The following is a 15,755-nucleotide window of genomic DNA, read 5'->3' on the forward strand; positions in this document are numbered from 1 at the left end:
GAAAAAGCCATTACTGGGAGCGCCCCAGGTTTAAGCATTTCAGATAACACATCCTATTCTTGTATATGTAAGAGAGTTTCCTGCTAAAAACATATTTGTGCATATAAATGTAGATTAAATGGAATAAGCATAACCTGCTAGTTTTAGCTTGTGTAAAGTTTAAAATGTGGCAATAAATTATGAGATTTTTTCAGACCAACTTTTCACCCGTTCTGGCACACGTGGTGCTATCAATCAACAGACAACTACCCAGGCCTGCTTTTTTACTCTACCAGAAATCAGTCAGATCATTTGCTCATCCTGAACTGGCTGGTCATGATGATTAAGATAATGTGGCCCATTAATGAATTATCCTCTCAAGAATAAATAATAATAACAATACATATTTAGTTGTCATAATATCTCATTTAAGGGAGCAGTGCCATGCCCCTGATGTGAGAAAGAACAGTGTAACAGATGCCATCAGCTTCTTGTGATGGGCTGCTCACTAAATTTTATGATCACTTAATTCAGTTTTGCAGTTTCTCCAATAAAATCAACACCACCACTAGGGTATCTAAGGCCAACAGCACACAGGCATTTTGATCGTGACAACTTGCTAATAATGCCCACTCCCTGTGTTGGCTTGCTTCCTACTGAAGCATAGAAAGCACCATAGAAAAAATTATAAGCTGAAACGATATTTATATGCAATAGCTGACTGAAACTAAAAATGGCATATAATAGGCATATAATGTGGCAAAGTTTCTTTTTAGAAACATAACACATTCATTAAGAGCAAATAAGTGCCACACATGTTTATTTTAAAGGAAATCACTGACAGTGAGAAGTAGATTTAAATGCTGGGGAGCTTATAGTGTCTGCTTCCTCAGGCAGCAAAATATCAATATGAGCCCAGTCCCAATAATGCCACAATGATTCTGATTAGACCTTATAACTAATGCCTCCTTTTTATTAAAAATCACATACCTTAATAACTATAGGAAATATAACAGACTTAGATTACTGTTGCAATGTTCAGCACAGTTTTTAGAGAGACTGAACTATGAAATTACAAAAAATAATTAAAAGTCTATACTAGCAGAGAGGAAACAGCAACAGAAATGCTTCAAGTCTTCCCTTTCCTGACTCTACCCATCTGTTAATTTGTGGTAAAAGTACAAGGTGAAATAGAGTATTGTGTATAGACAAGAGGAACTGATATAATTCACACATCAAATTAAAGGATTGCTCCTTAAAACAGATGAATAACTCCCTCTCACCAGTGTAAGGGTATGTGTACTTAACAGTATGGGGGGGGGGGGGTTATGAAATGACAAGGAGGTAAAGGGTTCCCCTCATCTCAACTTAAGTTGAGTCCCAGTAGGGCTGTAAAGTGGCCAACTAACAAGAAAGCTTCTTATCCCAAAGTAGAAGTTCCTCCCAGAAATTCCTCCCTACTTCAATCTGACAAACAGGGCTTCTCAGTATGTAAGAGCTCACAATCACAAGGAAGAAAATAGAACGATGTACACGTGGACATAGAACGCTGTAATAGAGATAGATATATATATATATATATACACACAATCTCCAAGAAGAGTGCCAGACACATTTTTTTAAATTAAGAGAGGGAAAAAGGGTGGCTGACACGTCTTACATGTGAGAACTAGAAAAGCAATGCACAGAAAAATACTGCCAGTCCCACAGGCTAATTCTTCCATACACTTAGATCTTTTGCTACAAAACAAACAGCAGACAGCGATGTAGACAGAAAACAGGGACAATATAAACCCTAAACATACAGCCAATACAGTAAAATACACAGCAGAGATTTTGCACCATACAGAACTGGTCATATAATCACAGGAATCCTACCACCAATCAGAAACATTGTACTATATGGAAGAAACAGTAGGACTAGTTTAAGATCCAAAAAGGTACATTTTTAATTCTACGATGGGAATTCTACAAAAAACTATATATATTGCAAACATGTTCCAGACTGTATTAGTCTGCACTTCTAAGATGTTTATTTTTAAATCTTTTCCTCCTTTATACAACACTGCAGAACATCCTGATGCTAGATCAATAGAAGTCAGTCAGGGAATATACAAGCATAGAAATCTTCATGGTGAATATATAATTCCCATAATAACAAGATAAGGAAAGAAAGGTGCACTAAAAAGCAAAGTGGAAGACAATAATACTATAAAAATTATATGAAATCAAATGAAAATAAAAATAAAGAAAACTTGTGAATGAAAGTGTAGCTATCTCAGGGTCAAAAGAGATAACAATCAAATGATAGAGCAGAATGACACACTTCTCCATCCTGCAACTTATCAAAAGGCCAGTCTGAATGAGTAGCAGCATACACAGTAGTAGTGTCCCTGAAGTTGTCCAGTCCTTTCTGACTCCCACTATATTCCTCCTGCAGCAGACGGGAGGGGGGTATCCTCAGACGCCCTCCACCTCTTTCCATAGACTGAACTCTTATGAACACCTTTCTCTAAGGGTAATTCTCTATGCAGCGCTCCTGTCGATGTAGGCTGTTTGCAGTCACAATGAATGGGCCTTTCAGTATATGTAAATAGGTATGTCTCACCTGCACCATGCTCGTGTCTGCTCTGCATTCAGTGTTTCTTCAGCGGCTAGAGGAAATCATGAAAGAAAATAACACACATTTATTTCAAAGCTCCTTATTTGGGCCGTGATGTCAGGGGGGAAATTGCTAATCTGAGAGCCGCCCACATCTCTCCCCCTCCCTTTCCCCTTTTCCTCTCGCATCCTTTCTCTATCTTTTCCTTTCTCTCGCTCATTCTTTTTCCAGTCAGTTCAGCTGCCCTAGCTAAAAAAAATAAGGGAAATCTTGGAAGAAAAGAAGGAAAAGAGGAAAAGAAGAAATTGGGGCGAGGAGAACCATAATGAAATGTAGTCTCTGGAAGTGACCGGGAAAAGATAGAAAGATAAGAATAGCATGCAGAGAAACATGTCACTTGTGGGTCACTACAGCTACTCTCATCCCATCCTGCGCAGACATTCAGAGACCTAATACTGCCACTAATGCTTAAACTAAAAGGGAAACAGTGCTTACACAGGAGAACTACAGTATACAAATACATACATATATAACTCCTATGTACTCCAAGGTACACATAATAGGTATAGGAATACTGTTGTCAGAACTGTTTTACTTTGATCTTTCTCCCACAATTAAAAGCCAGACATGAGTGCTGAAACAGTCAGACGTAGTGGCATGAATGCCAGACTGGGGTCGGCAATGGATACATTTAAAATAAAATAAACATAAGCAGATAATGTCAACTTATACATACTGTTACAAAAACGTACATTCTCAAGCAGCTTATGTTACCTCTATTAACAACATAGTAAAAGTTCACTTTTACTTGTCCTGTGTCTTTTAACAAGCTTCAAATAAAATGAAACTGAGACAATTATGACATTATTTGGCATTCATTCAGGGGAAGAAAAGAAGAAAATATGCTTAGAAAAAAGAGTATATTTATATATATATATATATATATAAATAAAAAAATAGTTGTCTTGCCACTTCAATAAAGTACTCAAAATGAACCTTAAGTCCTGTGTGCGCGGTACCTAACTACTGGATTTTATTACTATTAATACTGTCCTGTGGGTAAGCACATCTCATACCCTGAATGTGAGCTGACAGGTTGGGCCGTCTATCCCAGTTGTGGTATATACTACACAGGAAGTTATAATGACAAAGCAAGAGGCATATTCACTGCTTCCTGGTACATTTAACCCTTACTTATTGGAGTCTTCCATTGCTACAGTGCTTTTATGAAGCTACTGATTAACTAGAAAGTACACTTAATTTAGTTTTGGCAAGCATACAGAAATGTTGGGAAACTGCTTAGCCACCTGGTCTGTATTCATTCATAAACAAGACTGATGAACCGGTAAACATTTTAAATTTGTCAAAGAAAAAGAAACAGCAAGACATAACAAGAAAAAACATTTTTTTTGTGGTAATATGATACCTTTTACTGGCTAACAAATATATATATATACATAGAATGCAAGCGTTCAAGAACAAATTACATCTCTTCATCAGGCATTTCATTTATATATATATTATATATATATATATTTAGTCCAAAGTGGGGAGGGAGCACACCATAAGAAAAGTTAATAATACCTAGGTGCCAGAGCTATGAAACAATCATTAGGCAAAAATTACGGCACTCATAGGCTTTTCACAATAAAGAATGCGAGTGGTGAGTTTTTAATGATCCAACATTTCAGTCCATAACTCGGACTTCCGTTAAGTCCGATAAACAGAACCTGCACACCATTTCACAGCAATTCCTCTATTTATTCATTCACCGTGCATTCCAACGTTTCAGTCCCTCCTGGGACCTTTATCAAGGACACACAGCTTGACTATATATATATATATATGTCCATAAAGATGCCAGCACTCACGTCTACTGGGAACGTACAGGAGCCTGGGTGCAGGTCACAGTAGATTAACAGATGCAGCAAGAAGAGGATCCGCACTCACACCGTTTTTTCTTCATAAGTCCTGTGAGTGCGGATCCTCTTCTTGCTGTGTATATATATATATATATATATATATATATATATATATATATATATATATATATATATATATATAGTAAGCCAATAAATGGTATCATTTTACCACAAATTCTATTTTAGGTCTCGCTGTTTTTTTTCCTTTTTAGAACTATGGATAACAGGGTATAATACTCTACTACTTGACATAGTAAGACACAGAAATAATGGAGTAGCCTGGTTAAAGACAGTTTATGGAATTTGCTGAAGACCTGGTAAATACATTACAGGTACATGATAATGCATTTCTATCATGCATATGGCATTCCTTAATAATAATAACGAGAGGTTGTTTCAGCTATGACAAAGTGAAAACATAACAGGACATGGCCAATAGTATGCGCAGAAAACTCCTTCAAGTTATACATATAATACAGAAGGCTTGAATATTATTTCACAGGGATTCTTGATAGCAGGAAGGTCATTTTTTGGCAAGCTCTTAGTATAATGCCCTTCAAAAGCCATCTGATGAAGTTCTTCAGGAACATCAAGCACTTGCATTATTAACATGCATGTTTTGTCTCCTTTGCAGCCTGTTTTACAGTCAGCAATATGTATTTGTTTTACATTTTATATGAAATGGCCTGTTCGTCAACACAAGTCAATAGGGGTCATTTACTATACCCCAGGAGCAACTGCTAAAACACTTACTTCTTAGTTCTTACTTAAAAAGCACTTGGTAAGCTATGGTCTTTTCCTTGCACCGGTTTGAAAGGCTGACACAAGGAACAGAGTGAGGCACATCTAGCTTTGTCGTCACACCCCCCCAAGGACAGGGCCCCAATGACTCCCACTCACTCCTTTTAAATCAAATGCTCCCTAACGCCTGTAGCGCTCAATTCAAAGGTCATGCAGCAGGTCTCTGCATTTCAGAAAGGAGCCCACTGCAGCCTGTTTTTGCACTTTGCACATTGTATGGTGCATTGTCAATAACCAACTGTTAAGTACAAACTGTGAAATTAAAATAAATATCTGTCAAAGTGCATGTATGCCTACTTAAATCCAGGCAACCAACAGTGACTTAAGGGTTTATTTCCAAACTTGTGCCTAAACACACTTCCCAAGTACGTGCTGTGTCAGCACAGCAGACTTTTGTCTAAAGCATCATATGTAGACTTCATTTTACCATCAAGGGCTAACTCAAATGGGTGAATTTTACCACACTGGCTGCAACTGGACCGTGTGCAATCCAATTGCTGCTGCAAATAAGCTGGGGAAACACTTTATAAGAAACAGTACAAATTGAGTTTGAACTTGCACTTTGCACATGGCACTCTAGATGTAAACTATTCAGGAGATTTTGTAGGCTTGTGTCAGATCAGCAGATCGCATCATACAAGTCAGATATATTTGCATGGGTCAAACTATACTGGGACTAATAATAAAATGTGATGTGCAAACTACAGGAAAGATTTACCTTTCGACACACCTGTCAGATGGGAACGCAGCATAACAATGCAGATAATGACCCACAAAATCTGATCAAAATCTCCCATCTAGTTTAACCCTTAACAGATCATGTTTCTAATGAGAAAACTGCTATGCTCATATAAGCTGGATAAATGTAATGCAGTGAGTGGATGCAGAACACAAATTTTTCAAAAGCCCATGGTTCAGAATATCACAGACTTTGCAAAAGATATTCAGTATACCTGAAGGCTTTCTCAGTGGCTGTCCTAAGGGGAGTGAATTAAGGTCAAGTAAAACCGCAAGAAAAAATATCAAGAAACATATTATTACTGACCACGCTGAGTTCAGCAGGGCTACTGATGTGAATGGGGCACTTTACTGCACATTAATATGTCCCAGGCTTAAGAAATATATTTAGATGCATCTACTAAAAAAAAGAGGCCCTCAAAAATATATTTTTTTAAATAAGCCCTTATTTTGCATAAATATTTATAGATACAGATGCATAAATAAAGCATAAAGTAGCACAGTAACTATTATACTGTGTCCTTTTATATCTGTATTTGTAAAAACTGCCAGTTGAATGGTTAAAGTAATGCTAAATGCTTAGTTACTAATTAAACAGCATCATACTGAAATCTAATAAATCGGGAGCTTTAAACCATGGGTTCAAACCCATAGTAAATACAAAATGGTACACTGTTCATTTTAAACATAATCTAAGATAGCAAAGCAGATTTCCCAAATGAATCTGGGACCAATCTTACAAAAGCTAAATAATGAGTTTAATATACCCATAAGGTGAGTAAAAAGTGAACTCTTCAATATCATACTGTCCAACATTTGAAAAATGAAAAAGGGGATAAAATAAATGCCACACCCATTTTTGTGACCACAGCCCCTAAATACCACTCCCATTTTAAAACATTTGGCAGGTTATGCAACATTTGAACACATTTCTGGAGGATTTGGGATATTGTTTTATGTGTAATCATAGTTTTTCCAATGAGGGTGAAACTAGCCTTTAAGCTCCAAGTCTCAGTTCCCCCAAGAGACCTGTTTATCTTGTTAGTTACAAATGTATCTAAGTGCAGGTTTTGACTGTTGAGTATTCTGGGCTATCTGCCAAAAGCCTACTTATCTAATTACGTTTGAGAAACATTGTCTCTTTTTGGGCATTCAGTACAGGAGAGCAAAGGGAAATGAGGGACTTTTCAATAAGAACCCTCAACTGCAGGTTGAGCTGTTAAAATCGGGACTGTCCCACGAAAATCGGGACAGTTGGAAGGTGTGTTCAATCTTAATACTTTCTTACATACAATTATATTTATTGTATATCTAGTGTTATGTTGAACTAAGTTTTTATGCTTGTATCCGATCACTCTAAACCCTATTGTTTTTATCCCCCTTACTGCTCTTTACATAATGCACATATATCACTTTCTGTTGGGCACACTCTAGGCTTATGTAGAACCTTAGACTGATCTTCTCTTCTACAGTTCATCAGGCACCACAGATAATTCAACTTCCATATGCCCTAAATATCTTCAGAGAAGGTTACTTGATTAGTGGTCATTCACCTCTTCCTACAAACTAAACTGACCTTTACCTATCTATCCCTAGCACTTAACATTCAGCCATATCTTAAGGGTGAAGACACATGGGGCTACTAGTAGCAGTTACTTGTCATGGCTACTAAAATAGACAATGATGATCATTTAACTGTCTCTACGTGTGTTTTAGCAATTCTCAGTATTATCTATGGCAGGGTATTTTCTGGCAGTGTCGGACTGGGTGTCAAGGGCCCACCAGAAAACTTTAGACCTTAGGCCCACTCTCCTTTTTCACTCCCCTTGTTCACTCACTTTCTTTAGTCTGTTAATTACTTCTTTTTACATACTATTATCTATCCTTTCCTCCATTTTTTCTGTTTCTTCTCATACAGAACTGAGTAATGATCATAGTATAGGCATACAAGGCAAATGGCTGGGTGAGCAGAAGGGCTCACTGACACCTGGGCCCACCGGGAGATTTCCTGTTATCCTGGTGGGCCAGTCTGACACTGTTTTCTGGAGTCTCATAGCCATTAAAAAGTATATGCTACTAAAAGCTCCATGTGTCTTCACCCTTATTGCAGTGTCCTGACGGGTGCAAAATTACCAACTTCTACTAAAATCTACTAACTTACATCAACCAATGTCAAAGTAGAAATACCATGTCAGCATTGTGATAACGTTAAATTGAGTTCTGTGGGTTGTTAGGCCTGAAACTTTGCACGTGCTTATAATCTCCCTTGTCTATTTATACAACATTTAAAGAAGAGATCCTCAAACTATGGTCTGCCAAGGTCATTTACCTCACCCCTGCCCCTACTGTGTCCTCACCCCTGGCTACTACTCGTCTGCCTCAGTGTTGTCATTGGCCCCGGCGTGTTCTGTACAGCGTCATTAACGTCAGCTGGTGTGACGGGATGGCACCCTGGGGCCCAAGGGCGGCTCTGAGGTAGACAGGTAGTAGCCAGGGATGAGAACACAGAGGGGGCGGGGGGGCATAGATTGAGGCCTAATTATAGGCTGGCCCCCAAAAGTCATAGGGACCGTGAACTGGCTCCCTTTTTAAAACATTTGAGGACCCCTGATTTAAAGTTTTCCTAATTATACCTAGTACATATTCAGTACACTTTACACTTTTTGCAACAGGCTATATATATTGATTGTGAGCCACCTGCCCTTTACTACCACTTCTTCCACACTCACATTTTAACTCTACACTCATAAAAATTGCTTTGATTGAGATGTTTTGGCCAGGTCCTCAGCCTTTTTTCAAACCTCTTGATAAAAAATGTTTATTTCACTTTAATTCCTGTAAGTGTGGTGTCTCCTTGGATGAATGTTTGTACATTTTTGCACCATTTATAAACTCCCATGACTGTTCTTTTTTATTATTATTATCTGGGATTCATTTTTTAGCACCAGGATCCTTATATATGACTGACATGTATTATTTGGTTGCTATGTACAACTTCTGCATCTTTATATGGTTACATGTTAATATGTATCAATTGTATCATGTATCAATTCATATAACCTTAATGTTTTTGAAAAGATCTTGAGGTGATGAACCTTGAGTTAAGGAGTTAACAGCTGCATGAGGTACATGTTTACAAACAGAGATTTTCTCTCTTGTGTTCCACAGCCAGCCACACTGTAGCTGGACCAGCTCCAAGCATGGTGCGGCGAGGTGGATTAAATGTATTATCCTGAGGGAAATTTATGCCTCTTAAGGTGGCCATACACTCTATAATTACGATCTTTCCCACAATCAATGGTCGTAGGAAAGATTGTTTGTCCACTCTACTAACGTTATGAGCTGAATTGTCAGATATGCAGGTAAAAACAAAGGAATTCTTTACCCCATCTAACGATTCAGCATTAACGTTACAATGTTTGGGCACTTTCAAAGGCGTTCAATCAAAATTTTCAGTCCTGCTCAATCAATGAGATGACCGATAGCCAAGATTTTTACCGATATCGGACGCCGCGTCTCGCACCATACACGCACCGATTATCGTACGTATGATAATATCGATACATGTATGGCCACTTTTAGAGCTGAAGGTCAGGGATATCATAAAAGATAAGTCTGTTTGTGAAAGAGAGAGGGTGTGTGCTTCTATCACTTTAAGTTGGGGAAGAAAACCTAAAAGAGAAAAAGACAGGAATACAGACACAGAAATGGTGGATTAGGTGTATTATTAGCATAACCTATTTCTTCTTCTTAGTAGTATTATTATTAACATGTGCTTAAATAAAATGCCAACATATTCTGCAGTGTTGTACAATGACTGTGTATACATTAAATTGAGTATCATACTAATATAAAATAATGTACACAGGATTATCTAGAATAGTTGACAAATTATATTCTCAGTGGCATCAGGTATCCACACAATGGTAATAAACACATTACATAGCATGCTGAGTGTCTGTACATGGATAATGAATGTATTGCACTGAGTATTTTAGCTGTGATAAGGAATATGTTACTCTAATAAACTACCCTGAACAAATAAACTACCCTGTACATGATGGCAAAAATAATATTTGCATTGTTAAAAACAGAGTTAAATTTGGGAGACACCCAGCAAAATGGCACCTAGCAAAATCTAGGAGAAAAAGATTTCTATGTCACCCAGCAGTTAATTCTACTAGGGAGATACATTTCTTTCAGAGCAAGAATTTATATACAAAATGTATGTGCAGTACTGTGATTTGTAAAGTTGTATTATAACAAAATCCTATTTGGTACTGAAGTAGGAGGCTCCTTTAAAATTTTCTTTTCTTTGAAAGGTTAGCTGAGGACACCTCTGGTATGTGTAAATACTGGCCCTTTAACAAGATGCAGCTCTCCCTGAGAGTTAGAGAAGATGCTAAATTGGAGAATCATTGTCGAGTTGCCATAGCAACAGTGTCACGGAACTGATACTGCATCCTGTGGTCATGGCAACAAGATCCCACTTAACCCCCTGTGTACTGAATGCTGGTAATGACAAGCTCTCAGGAAGGAGATGACCAAGTGGAACAGCTATGATGTATTCATTGCTGCTGTACAATTAGCAAGATGTTTGGAGCAGGATGATACTGTTTGTTGTATTTGAAACAATACATTTCACTATATTTCTGAAAATTTGTAAATTTGTCTAAAAAATAATGCCACAAAACATGGTTGTTTTTTTTTATTGTAAAGTCATATTAAAATTTCTATTGCGTGATATAAAACAAAATCATATTTGCTCATCTTTTTCAATTTCAGCTCCAAGCTAAATCTCTATATCCCCCTTTATTAATAAGGCTTCTCTTCTATTAATAGTCCTTCTTCATCTACAGTGTACACGCAGAACCTTATCTCCCAGTATAACTGCATTTATAAATATGATGAGTATGATCTTCAATATACCTAAATACAAGTTGCCATAAACTACAACTGAAGAGTAGCTTCAGGTTTCAATAATGAAGTCAGGTTGAGACTACTAGGATGACGTAATGCAAAAGTCCACAGTATAGCTATTCCCACTGTAATAAAACAGTCCAAATTTGTAGAGAAAGAAGCATTTATGCACTGGCGGCTGCATTTAAAAAACACAGATTAAAAACCGGAACATTTTTAAAAACAGACCTGATTCATCCAATTTCATAATAAGCATTTTACATGATATAGAGTTTAAAGTCAGATATAGGATGTGAAATCTTTTTTTAGACTGAAAACGAAAACATGCAGGGCTTTCCAAACCTCAAAGGTTTTATTTTCAGAAGAAAGGAAGTTACAACTTTTCCTTTACTTTTATAAATACAGTTATCAAGGTTTCAGATTAATCTATGAAGATATGATTCCTATAGGCAGCTAGATGTCCAGTTACCACTTTCCGCTTTTATAAAGCACTGAAGCCTGATGTGCAACAAAGAAGCATGTAAACTCATTTTCCTATTCAGTCATGGCCATTAAACAGTAATGTACAAAGAAGTTATAAATGCATTTTCCTGCATAGCAAATAAACTAGCCTGTAGTGTGTTTAAAATATTTATACAAAATAGGGGTGGTTACCACAAAGAAAGATTTTATTTAAAAATGCAGGAATGCATGTAAAGTCCTTCTAGGGAATCAGAGAAAAAAAAAGAAAGGTCTGAGGATAAGAAATGTAATTTGCCAATAAACACTCACACAGCTGCTGCAAAGCCTTGAAAGGCTGCTTGCTTTTATGCTAAGATTTCTGCACAGATGAATGGGGGACAAAGGGTGACAGTCACAGGACAAGCCCAGTAAAGCAGTGACAGGGGGAAGCATCAGGGTGTAAAGAGACCTGCCAGATCCTCTGCTCACTCTACCAGGGACAATACGTATTCTGTGTGCCCTTCTACTCCCACCATTCAGTATCCCATACAAAGCAGAAAAGGAGCATGTACACATATATTACGTATGTAAACAACAAACAAAGTTAACATGTATTGAGTATTTTGCACAAGTTATTTGCAGTAATAGCATAAATATGCACATGCAGTAATTTAAATGTACAGTAAAACCAAAACCAAAGAAGTATATAATGTATGCACTTGCATTTATATTATGAATTGCTTTGGCACAAAGTCAAAGATCACAGGCAAGCCCAAATGAATCCCCCTCTTTACATGATGACCTTACAGACAAGGGGCAGGTTGTTTTACCTCTGCTTTTAAAGAAGACTATTTGTAATATATTTGTGTAATATTGTACAAGAAGCCTTAAACCACACCACTGCATAACACTCTCCCCATTAGCTGGAGGCCACGATGGCAAGCTCTCATGAAAGCACAATTCAGGGACAACACTACAACCATTTGCAAACTACCAGTGATCAGATGATCAGGCAGAACTGTGGTGAATAAGTGAACTTCACAGTCAATCAGCATTATAGTGCAAAACACTACTACAGAATCCTGAAAAAAAACTGTATAGTGTGTAAAAGTACCAGGGACACAGACTTTAAATTCTACTGTGACTTAGACTTATGTGAAACTGATGTGATGTATAATCACTGTTAAGTGCTGCAAAATATGTTAAAGATATACAAATAAATAAATAATAAAATGTAAGGGGCACTATACACTACTTTACTGCACTTCTCAACTACACATCACTCAGTTGTCGATGAACTACAAATTCCAACATATTTTCAAGGTTAAGACATGCTTGGAGTTGTAGTCCAGCTAGTCAAGGTTATTACTTAAAGGAGAAGGAAAGGCTAAATCATTAGGGGGTGCCAAATGTTACCTGAAACCCCCAGGTCGGCTCTGCTATTTGAAAAAATCTGCACTAGCTTGGGGTAAATGCAGGTGAGCGATCCTCTTCCTTCCTTCTCCTTTTTCAGCAATCTTGGGGCCTGAGCATGTGGCTTTTTTGTTAAAGTTCAGCTTTTCACTCTACCTCGGCTGGAGCAGTTTTCTCCTAACAGGAACACCGGCCATGGCTTTCAGGTAAGCAATTACAATCACCTTTTCTTACAAAGGAACTTGAAGAAGTCCACTTATACTGCCTAACTTTTCCCTATCGGTTTCATCATAATTTCACATGGTATAGTTCTGCAATGAATCAGGTACCTGAAGGCACCTGCCAAACACCCGCAAAATGGTTGGAATAACCTTTATTTTCCAGCCATATGGGCAGTCCACAGGCAAACTTTAGATGCAGGTGGATAAAGTGTAGGCCTACTTTACTCTGGTGATAATGTTCTGCAGCGCAATGTCACTTGCGATTCCATTACAGCACATGCGTTTTTTGCGGGGCGGGTTTGACATCATGGGAAAAAGAATACGGGTAATCTGGTTGGGTGGTTGTTAATTTGTTGGGAAATACTAGACTTCCAATCTGTTACCTCTGTTCCTTGACTTCCAATCTGTTACCTGCCTGTGTGTGCCATACTCTGCCTGCCCTAACTTGCCTGTGTGTGCCATACTCTACCTGCCCTAACTTGCCTGTGTGTGCCATACTCTGCCTGACCTATGCTGGCTGTGTGTGCCATACTCTGCCTGCCCTAACCTGCCTGTGTTTGCCATACTCTGCCTGCCCTAACCTGCCTGTGTGTGCCAGGGCCAGAACTACTGCTCCTACAGTCTGAGGTGTGAACAGGTGAACAATGTGAGTGATTACAGTGTGAGCCTGAGGTGTGAACATTGCAGAGGGTGAACAATTTAAGGATTAAATGGTGTGAACAACACAGGGGATTACATTTTTAAAACAATAAAGGGGGATTACAGCCTGAATCTGAGGTGAGAACCATGCAGGGGGCCAGTTAATCACAGTACTGATACCATTTAAAGTTTACACAAAGGTAAGTCATCAAAGCAGCCTGACAGGTGGGGGGCCACACAGAGGGGGGTCGCGGGCCACCAGTTGGAGAGCACTGGTTAAGCCATTTAAAACTTAAGGTGGCCACACATGTGGCAATTTTCGATCTTTGTGTGCCATACTCTTTTCATACTCTTTCGCATGAAAGATCGTTCAATCCGCCACTAACGTTCAGGGCTGAAACGGCAGATAAGGAGGTTGAAAAAATAGGATTACTACCTCCTTCTGCCGATTCAGCCCTGAAGGCAGATTTTGATCAGACGCCTTCTATGGTGCCTGATCAAAATCTTTTAACCAGCCCGATCGGTGAGTTTTAACCAGCCTCCTGAGATATCGGTCGACTCGCCCACTTGCCAATATTACCCTTTTACATCCTTTCCCTTGATCCACCATTTTGTGTTGGTCTGTGTGCTCCCTCAGAGATTACATGACCAGAAATAATACAGCTTTAACTGTCCTAGCATGTATGTGTGCCTTGGCTTGTTTGTGTGGACTGTGAATCCTATGATACAAGGAGGCGGCCCTTATTCTTATAATGACAGTTTTCTATTTAGCAGTACCCAATAGCACAAACAAACAAAGGTTTATTTTTATGAAAATGGTTTACTTACACGAAGCAGGGTTTTACATATGAGCTTGTATGCAATACAGTTTTATAAAGACCTAAAATGTTCAGGGGTATAGTTTTCCTTTGCAGGGGAATTGTCTTTGATAGCCCAGCAGTTAATGCTTAAAGGATGCCTTCCTCCCCCATCCTGAAAAGCTGCAGTGTTGGTGGGTGCTCTTCTACAATTGCCTGATCAAAGCATGTCCAGTTGAAGCCTGGACTAGATTGGCTTCAATTGTGTATGCTTAGTGTCAGCGATCACAGATAGGAGGGACTGAAGCTGGCACAAGATGGCTCCTGCCAACCCCACTGCGGTACTCTGCTTTTTAGGTACAGCAAACAGTGTACCTTAGGAGAGTCTAAGTTGAGCAGTTCAGGGGGGAGAGAGGGCAGCCTCTGGTGGGAGGCAGAATATTATAACAGACTTTTCAATTATTTTTTACAAATAGGGTTTACTTTTTTCCCATCCCTTTTCACATGTAAATTTTGCTTCCTCAATCTAAAATATTTTTCCTGTTTTTCAGTAGTGCAATGCAAATTTCTGGCTCAGGTGGGAATTAGCCAGTTACAGCAGCTGTCTGCCACTCAAGGCATGAGTGTGTTGTTTACAAATGAAAAAAATGTTGAGCTGACGAACTTACAAATTAAAGGGCACATATCTCACATATGGGTTAACAGCCTGGATTCCGATTAGGGGAAACAATAGAATTTCTTCAAGAAGACCACCCCTCATGAGAGCTATACCCACCGCACCACAAGGAAGCTCTCATTATGGCATGCATGTGACTTGGTATCGGTTGACGCATTGTTACATATATGCATATAATGGCCGATCTGGGGGATTCACTCATTATGTGCATGCATGAGCCACCTGCAAATTTTGATGTGATAGGTTTTAAATTGTAATATACATGGAGCAGTGTTTGAACGGAAAAAAAAAATATTAAGTGATGTAAAACCTTACCAATGATCACTATTTGTAGGTAAAATGCATATATCTGGGAGGCGCAATGTTACTACATCACTTGAAGTGACATAGGCAATTAAAGAAAGAAAACATAATTCTACGCAACTTTGCAATATACATTCATTACAAATTTGCAATGTTTTTTGACTTATTTGTATATATAATTGCTATTAGAAGCAGTCTGTCCTTTTCTGTTCTTTGCCCTTGTGGCTCTGGCATTTGAAACAATGTAACACAAGGCAGCAGCCACAGACCTGACTTGCTGGAGGAGACTTACTTTTGCAACAC

The 15,755-nt window shown here is 38.4% G+C and overlaps 1 protein-coding gene across 3 annotated transcripts in view; it reads right to left on the reverse strand.

Moving 5' to 3' along the window:
- The window catches only part of hivep3 (HIVEP zinc finger 3), an 80,651-nt gene that overhangs the window by 31,470 nt on the left and 33,426 nt on the right, over positions 1 to 15,755 (reverse strand). For 2 of the 3 annotated variants that reach the window (XM_031896893.1, XM_012957355.2), the window contains one exon: positions 2,588 to 2,633. The exons of the other annotated variant lie outside the window; for it this stretch is intronic. The gene's annotated coding sequence lies outside the window, so the exon portion shown is untranslated. The remainder of the gene's footprint in view (positions 1 to 2,587; positions 2,634 to 15,755) is intronic. 3 annotated transcript variants of the gene reach the window in all.

The sequence above is a fragment of the Xenopus tropicalis genome, chromosome 2, assembly GCF_000004195.4.
Source record: "Xenopus tropicalis strain Nigerian chromosome 2, UCB_Xtro_10.0, whole genome shotgun sequence".
NCBI lineage: Eukaryota > Metazoa > Chordata > Amphibia > Anura > Pipidae > Xenopus > Xenopus tropicalis.